Source organism: Magnolia sinica, chromosome 9 (assembly GCF_029962835.1).
Source record: "Magnolia sinica isolate HGM2019 chromosome 9, MsV1, whole genome shotgun sequence".
NCBI lineage: Eukaryota > Viridiplantae > Streptophyta > Magnoliopsida > Magnoliales > Magnoliaceae > Magnolia > Magnolia sinica.
This window is the reverse complement of record NC_080581.1, coordinates 13,561,243-13,570,561: the sequence shown is the minus strand read 5'-3', so window position 1 is coordinate 13,570,561 and position 9,319 is coordinate 13,561,243.

Genomic DNA, 9,319 nt, shown 5'->3' with positions numbered 1-9,319 from the left:
CATATATTAGTGTGAATCAATCCTACCAACTCAAAATTTCCTTTCTACACTAGGAAAATGCTTTCTAGTTATCTTAGACCAAGAACATGATTCACATTTTTCAAATTCATTATTTTTCTAAATGAGATATTACACCACTAGTATGCATGTTTTTAATAGACTTATAATTCACATGACTGAGTTGAACATGCCATAATGAAACAACTCACAGCATGTAAGTAGCAAAAGAAGCTTTATTCAATTCCACATTCAATTTAACCATATTATGACCATGATCAACATAACCTTTACCAACAAAGGAGCCATTCTTAGTTATTATGATTTGGTCCGACTCAATAACCTACCTCAAACTTGCTTTGTTTAAAAGATAATATGAAACACGGTTCTCTAACATATCTGGCACGTGAAGAACATTAACTAGTTTAATGGTCTTCCCAGAGGTGAACACAAGTTCAACCTTTTCTTGTCCAATAACATTTATTGTGACAACATTTTTTATTTGGACTTTTTTAACCAGAAGGAACCTCCTCAGAACTCTTAAAACAAGTGTGATCACCCGTGTTTATCCACCAATCGTCACATGGTTCTACGCGAACCATGTTGACTTTCGTAAGCATAGACATGATATTAGGTTCCTTGGTCAAATTTGCTTAAGGTGCCAGGTCCTTTTTGTTTATAACACTCTTTTGCAAACTGACATGGTTTGTGACACACGTTGCAACTGGATGATTTATTCTGGTCGCTATTTTTCTAGTTCTGAGCCTTGGGTTTGGGTTTCCTTTTGAACTCGTTTTGGTTCAATTTCAGATTATTAGGTTTAGGGTTTACTTTGTGTTGGTTTTGGTTATGTTTTTCATTAATCATCAAGACCTTAGATACATCGTCTTTTTTTTTTTTTTTTTAAATATATTATTTGAATGGCTTGGATGAGCCTCTTTGAGTCGAGTCTTGATGAGGTTAATTTTGCCAATATTTACAAACCATTTTTTTATTCTTTGTTTTATTGTGACTGTTACATGTGACCCACTTGATTAGGCCGTTTCTAACTTGAGAAACATGCCTATTAACTTGCGACGACGCGGCAATTTCTCTCAACGGGACTTTTCGTAATGGAGCTAATCGCATTTTATGAAAGGGCTTCGGGCTGGGTTTTTACACAACGAAAATTGAAATTTCCTTTTCTTCCATCTATTGTTTTCTCTTTCTGTTTCAAATAGGATTTTTCTCTTTTGGGCTTAAAGAAGAAAGGTGGTATTAATGTTGGGATTCTCGCAGCCAATGCACACTATAGAGTACCTTTTATTAGGGCGTTGTATCATTGGAGATAACAAGTCGACAACATTCTGCACCAATTCAGCATACCGAGACGTGTAAACCATCTCAAAGATAGCAATTGTGTACGCGCCTCGATTTAGTGGCTATTTCAGATCATCGTTGATAGTGCTGTTGCTGCCATCACATATCTCCAGTGTAGATGCAGGGGTTCCTTTATTTTGTTTCATTATATTCATATATTTTTCGTTTCCATTGCTATAGTTCTAACATTTTTGATATATCTATGCCCCGTGGCTTTGAGAAATTTGAGTGACAAATTTGTCTGCCCTGAAAATTTTGACAATCAACACTTTGAGAGGTGGAAGCAAAAATTATTTTTCTACCTTAATCACCCTTAAAGTTGCGTACGTCATTGATTAACCTCAGCCGTTGGGTCTTCTTGAACCATAGCTGTCAGTGGTTCGTCAAAATTGAGATGAAGACGATTGTGCTATTGCCGCCATCACAAATCTCTAGTGCATGTGGGGTTCCTTTTTTTTGTTTCATTATATTCATATATTTCCTATTTCCATTGCTATAGTTCTAACAAGCATAGTGTGTGTGAGTGATCAGGGTTTAATCCCTGGTGGTGTTACATATTTTTTTAAAAAAAAGAAGGACGAGATCAATCATGCTCGATAAAAAGCAATTAGGTCAACAATCTTATTTGGAGATGGGGCATGCCGTCACTGGTCCATTTCAAGATTAGTTGCGGAGTCAACCCCCTGGGAGGAGTACAAGTCCTAGATGTCTCACATTCTAAATGGAAGGGATCGAAGGATTGGATTGATTTTCAAGTGTATGTACATAAGTGAGTACGGGAATTTGTACACCCTTGTACCATGGGAGTAGGTTTGGGGGGTTGAGCTCTTGTTAGTTGCACAAAAAACCCTAGCCCTAATTCTCTTATTAGAGAAATCCTAGAAGAGAGAAAGAAAGAGTCTTCTCCATCTTTTTCCTTTATTTTCTATGGTAGAAAGAGAGATGTTGTCCGTTGGTCCGAAAGTGCTAGAGCGCGTCTAGTTTTCTCTTCCCATTTTGTAGCTGAGTCTCAGCATCTCTAGCAGGTTTTCTTTCATCTCCTTAGTGATCTAAGTGGGGTATCTTTAGATGAATGGTTATGCATCTGAGGTAACATTTTACTTTTGGGTATTCTTGCTTTTGCCTGTGCTTTTAGGATTAAGTTCTATGATCATATATTCAGGTAGAAGTATCCAATCTGAAATGGTAATATCTCTGTTAGTTATCAAGCACTCAATTGCCACAAGTACAAGATCCAGACTGCTCATCTATCAGATTAAACTGTGGATGGGCCACGCAACAAAAATCACACTAAGCAGAGCTGTCCTCAAAAGTCCTCCATTCAGTTGCTAGGATCGAAGTTTTCAACTGTGCATTCTGGGCTCTGTCTTATCTGTGGGACAATGTAGGGTTGTTGAATGCTAGATTACTAACCTAGATAGCATCAATGTCACTCTTTTTCTTCTCTCTCTCTAGTCTCTATATTAAGATGGTTTGTTTTGGAGAAATTATAAGGTCCTCAGTCATCCTAACTCTTCCATCAATGGCCTAAAAGATAGGTGTGGTGGTGTTAAAATGTAAGAATGGTACTAAAATGGGCATGGGTTGTTAAATTTTGGTTTTGGCCACACAGGACGCCTAGAATTCAATAGTGCCCTAGAAATGTCATTGAAAAGAGCCCGTGTTGGATAATTTAAGGCCCTGTTTGGCTGCCGCTTAAAAATGATTTCATCTCATTTTAGTTAACAGTAATTATTTATTAGAAATCACAGTTCATATAAATTATGGGTTATCAAGATTACTTTTAGCCCTTGCAAAAAAAAATATGGGTTATCAAGATTACTGTTAACCCTTACAAAATCTCCATACATTATTACTGTTAATTAAAATGAGGTGAACTCATTTTCAAGTGGCAACCAAACAGGCCAAATGTATTTTAAATTTCTCTTGTAAGCGTCTGTCCTTGCCGGTAATCTGATATCCATTCTTCTCGTGTCCAAGAAACTATTCTTATGTCCTCGCTTTACTACTCTAGGTTTAGGTTCATTTCTATTGTAGGTACACATGACCCAAGGGGCTGTTTGGATTGGTGGAAATAGAAAGGTAACTGAGAAAATGAAATCGATTTCCTCATATGCGATGATTTCCTTTTCTTCAAAATGTTCCATTATACTGTTCATACAAGGTACTATTTCTCGAGACAATTACTACATGTTTTCTTTTTCTCTCTGTGAGCGCCTGAGTGAGAGAGAGAGGGAGGGATGGAGGGAGGGGTACTGATGTCCTGCATGTGTGGCTTGCTTTCATTAAGGCTGTGTAATTTATTTTTTTCATTTTTAATTTCATTCTTGTATCCAACAAGAGGGTCCTTTAATTTTTATGGTTTCATTTATTTCTTTAATATTTATTTATATAGCAACTAATGTATTTTTGTGGACTGAAGTGTCCCTATGTATAGATTTTTTGAATTTGCTGTCCCAAACACTTTAGGACGCCTTCAACATTTGGAACCTGTGCCCCATTTGTACAGGCGGCCACACCCGGACGTCATCAGTCTTGATGTGCAAGGACCCTGTAGCTGTAATATCTCTTTTGTTTGATGAGAATTTGGCCCTTTTTCTTCCTAATTGAACAGTTTGCTAGGCCCGACAAATTCTCTGTGGTCCACCATTTGGCAATCTAAACCGTTCCTGTGGTAATGCCTTGAAAATCTTCTCCGTCGGATGACCAAACTGTCGAACTGTGCCTTCTCACAAGCATTAAACTTCTCTTGACATGGTTTCCCCTACACAGTCCCTCATTCATCATGTGTATTCCAATGGCATTTTGGGTCTTATTCTTATCTCTGCAATGGTTACTTTGCAGTCTGTCTCATATTATAGAAACAAGAAAACTCGACTCGGCTTGAAACACAGTCAACTCGAAAACTCCAATGAGTTTTCCCTACTTTCTTTTTCAGTAATCATTAATATTTAAAATATACATAATATATAAATTACTCAAGTTCTGCTGAGTCGAGTTAGGGGTGCACATCGAACCGGTAGAACCATGGAACCAGACCGGAACCGATCAAACGGTTCGGTTTGGTTCAGTTCTAGAGTGCACCGGTTCCAGTTCCAAAAATCAAAGAACCGATCACATCGGTTTGGGGGTATGAAGAACTGAACCGAACCGTGAACCGATCCGTAGAACTGAACCATGGATCCGAACCACAGAACTGAACTGTGGAACCGATCCTCTCTCTCTCTCTCTCTCTCTCTCCATTCAATTGTGCTGGATTATAAAAAGCCCCGGAACTGTGGAACCGATCTGAAACCGAACTGGTTTTAACGGTCCAGTTCCGGTTCCAAAAATCCTAGAACCGTTAGGAACGGTTCGGTTCCGGTTTCACCCCAGAACCGGACCGAACTGACCCATGCGCACCCCTAAGTTGAGTTGAGTTCTGTCTAGTTTTTTGAATCCGAGTCTGGTTTCTCTTGAGTTTTGACTGAATCTGTGACCAGATTGTGTTTTTCTGGAGTCTTGGTAAAATTTGGTCGAGTCAACTCAGGTGAGTCAAGTTGTTTTTTTTTTTTTTTTTTTTCAAGTATGTGTTATTGTGTTATTTATCTTAGGGGTCATTTGGATCCATGAAAATGACTCCTTTTGGAGAAACTTTCCATGGAAGACTGAATTTACTGTGTTTGGCACAACCCAAGAATGTTGGAAATTCCTTCTCTGTGGATCCTCACCTCTCTTCTTTCTCGCAGGTGGGGTAAAAAAAAAAATGGGCCCCACCTAATGAATGTTTCAGATCTTTTTCATGTGTGCAATGTTGGTGCAGGTTCTGTAATTTAATCAGGTCCACTTTGATCTTTCCTCTTGAGGATGCCTCTTGTTTTTGAAAGAGTGTTGAGAACTAGTCATCCAAACATAAAACTAAATCTTTCTATGGAACTCAAAACCATGCATAGGTTAGACATAAGAGATGTTATCTGCCAAAAAAATAAAAACAAAATAAAAATAAATAAATGATACTCATTGGATCAACACATGGATTATTGGAATGTTAACATCCCACATTTCTTGTTAAAAAAAATTCTCCCATTGATGAGAGAAAAATCAGATTTCTTGGCCCATTACATGCTTACAAGGTACCTGCCTGATTAACGGACCAATATCTTATACGTGCACCACATGTGTACAACTCTCATTAGCCAAACTCAAATTCCGCTCCTCCTCGCTTGTAAACAAGCCTCTCTCTCTCTCTCTCTCTCTCTCTCTCTCTCTCTCTCTCTCTCTCCCCTAGAAATCCTAACAGAAAATTTGAATGTTCCTCCATTCTTTTTTCTCTAGTAGCTCATGGTAAGGGTAACACCCACTAAGCAGTTACCTGGGTAATAGCTAATCCGCTCCCTCTAAGGTGGGCCCCATCAATGAATGATTTGGATTTTTTGGGCTGAACATTTGAATGGTCTAGCTTGCCCAAAAGAGGCACCACATTAAAATCTCTTAAAATTTGGGGATAAATGGCAAAAAAAAAAAAATGAAAAGAGAGGAACAAATACTTCCCTTCTTTGTCTTTCTTCTTCTTTTTCTTTGTTTATGTTAAGAACCTAACCAATATGGCAAAAGCCCTGGGGCTAATGGAACATGTAAAGTTAGGCTCGTAAAATCTTGGGATGGTAACATTCCAGCATGCTCCGTAGTAGCTCACTCTGTGACGGCACTCATTCTGGCCTCTATTCTAGGTTACTTTTTTCAGGGCATGTTGGCTATACTTTAGTTAACCAGGTAGCCTTTTTCACTTGGTGGTTACACTCTGATTGTTCATGTAGCCCTTTGTAGGCCATGGCGGCTTTCACTCTAGTTCTAGTTGCCCTTTTCACAAGAGTCGTGACTCGAGCATAGGATGCTGTGTTGGCTCTGATACCAATTGTTAAGAACCTAATCAATATGTCAAAAGCCTTAGGATTGATGAAATATATAAAGTTAACCCTTTGACTCGTAACAGTTTCTTTGAGATCCACGAGTGGGCAGACGATGAAAGAAAATGAAAGGGAGATTAAAAAACCAATGAGATTATATAAGTAAGAGTAAAAAACCATTGGGATTATATAAGTTTCTTCGAGACCCACAGATGGGCATAGTAAAAGAAAATGAAAGGGAGATTCAAAAACCCTTGGGATTGTAATAGTTTCCCTTAGACCCACGAATGGGCAGATATAGTGAAAGAAAATGAAAGGGAGATTTAAAAACCCTTGGGATTGTAATAGTTTCTCTTAGACCCACGAATGGGCAGATATAGTGAAAGAAAATGAAAGGGAGATTCAAATCCCCTACCTGGGTTTCTAGGTGGATGGAGAGGTGAGAAAGAGAGGGATGAAGCTCCATAGGAATTTAATAGGATGGAGAGGGGGATGCTTCAAATTGTTTAAGAGATCTGGTCCATTATTTAAGTAGGGTACCTCATATAAGTTTTAGGAAATTCTTGCCCTCTATTAGAGGTACGAAAATCCTCTATAAAACAAATCGCAACGTGCAAAACACCCTACCTCTGGGGACCCACCTTGTTGAATATATAAAATTCACCGTCTATGAAATTCTATCTTCAATTCTAGGCCATGTGCCAAAAAATTAGCCAATCCACAATTTAGGTGGACCACACCACAAGTCCAAATCGTGTAATATGGATGGTGGATATTAAAAGAAAAGAAGGAAAAATCTTAAATTGGACTTATTTCAAACCTCTTTTAATCCTTTTCCTTCTTGGGCGGCCTGGCCTGGTCGTCCAACCCTGTTGGGTGGGCAAGGGCCAAGACCTTTTAAGCACCTGGTTAGGGCTAGGGTCAGGGCTTAAGGGATCAGGGCCGGAATTGGGACAATGGGATCCTGTTGTCACTTGGGTCAAACTTCTTATGGTCACCTCAGGTGAACCCCTCATGTCCATGTGACATTAACACGTCCGCTTCACACGTGTGCCAAGTGGCATGACAAGATCCAATCCATCTGTTACAATGGCATGGCCATATTGATGCTTTAGCCGAAGAATCAGGTTGATCCATTGGTTGGGTGGGCCACAGTTTGCAAAACAAATATACGACTCTGAAAACCTTAGCTGAAGTTTTCTAACCCATCCACCTGTTTTCATTACTGGGGCCATATTTTGAGCGGACAAGATTTATTTTTGGGAAAACAGGTAACAAGTTGGAGAAACGTGATGGATGGATTGGATCTCGCACCAATGCGCAATGCTAGCACGTGTGGCTTGCACACAAGCTTTAGAGTTGTCCAGCCAGTCACCATGAATTTTGGTCCACAGCCCATCAATGTAGCAACCTGCCATATCAACGGTTTAGATTGCCATAAAGACGCCGGTTACCTACAATCCTGTTTCAGGCAGCCCCTGTAATCAAAAGCTCTACGGGCTTACCATGAAGTCCGTGTGACATCGATCTTGTCCATTCCTGCGCCGGTTCGTATTAAGACATGAGCCTGAAAATGGTGAAGATCTAAAACCCAAATGGGCCACATCACATGAAACAAACACCTACCATGGAACTCAAGTGGGCTACTGATGCAGGGATGAACTGAGGTCGATCACTGTCTTTTTCAAGGATAACTACTTTGAATCCACGAAGCTTCTCTGGACTCCTCAGTAGAATATTATTTTTAAGAAAATAATATTCTAAAAAATTTGTGAATTGATTGGTGATTGAATAAACGAGTTTACACCCCTTTAAATAGGGATACTAATATGTGGAATAAGTTTCAGAATTAAACTAAATAGTAAGTGTCCTATTTGGCTGAACCGTGATGTTCCCCTAACTATTCGCAACTCCTAAAGCCCAACGGATGAAGACTCATACTCAAACTAAAATTTACTATAAATAGTAAAAATGAAATTAAAATAGGAATTTGACCGTCAATTTGATGGTATTTCACAAATTTGGCATGGGCAACCTGGCGTAGTAGGTTGGGTGGCTAAACTAGCTCGCCCTTCCCCAAAATCATATATGGTATGTCTGATAGCTTATTCTGATTGGTGAGATACATCCGTTTTAAGTTTTGACGGTCCGGATCACCTCTTTGATTGGACCTTTTCTAGTCCATCTTGGCCATGAAACTGTCTGCGACCCGCTATACATCAACTACATAACATGAAACAAACACCTACCATTGAAACCTCCCCGGGCTATAAAAGTTTAGCATAAGGCTGATATTTGTAGTTGAATGACATAAACTTCACGGTGGACCCTAAGAAGTTTCAAGTATTGGATTTCCATCCCATTATTTCTTATGGTGTGGCCCATTCCAACAGGTTGGTCTTATCACGCGAATTTATTGAATATAAACAAATTTCCTTTTATGATGAGAAACTATTGAATATAAATAATTATCCCATAGTTCACATGTTCGATGGCTCCCACGTGTGTTGGCCATGTGTATATGGCTTTACATGTATAGTTAGACATACATGCATGATCAACCAACGTCAGCAAAAGGGCATACATAACACAAACAGAGGTACAAAGATGGATTACAAAGTGGGCCATAAATGATACATGGTGCACGGTGGGACCATAGATGGATGATCTTATGTGTACAGTGAGCTAGATCGTGACCGTTAATTCTTTGAACATAGATGGACGATACTCACAGAAGGGATTGTAGTGGCCCCACGTGTATAATGAACTTGGTGTATAATGGGTCGTAGATGGACGATGATCTACATCATTGAACCATGGATCTAGCCCTTGAAAGAAAGGGAGAGTGAGAATGCCGAAGTTGTAATTTTCCAGCATTGAAAATTTTCAAAAAAATAAATCCTTTGCATGTAATCTATTTACCTATGATATGAAACATAGAGCTGGGCATCGTTCCGAGTTGGATCGGATTGGGTCCAATTCGATCCGATTCAAAATCTCAATGGCTTGACCCGAACTCGATCCGATTCGGGATTGAGTCCAGGTCACCTGACTCGGTCTGATCCAAAATGTGCATT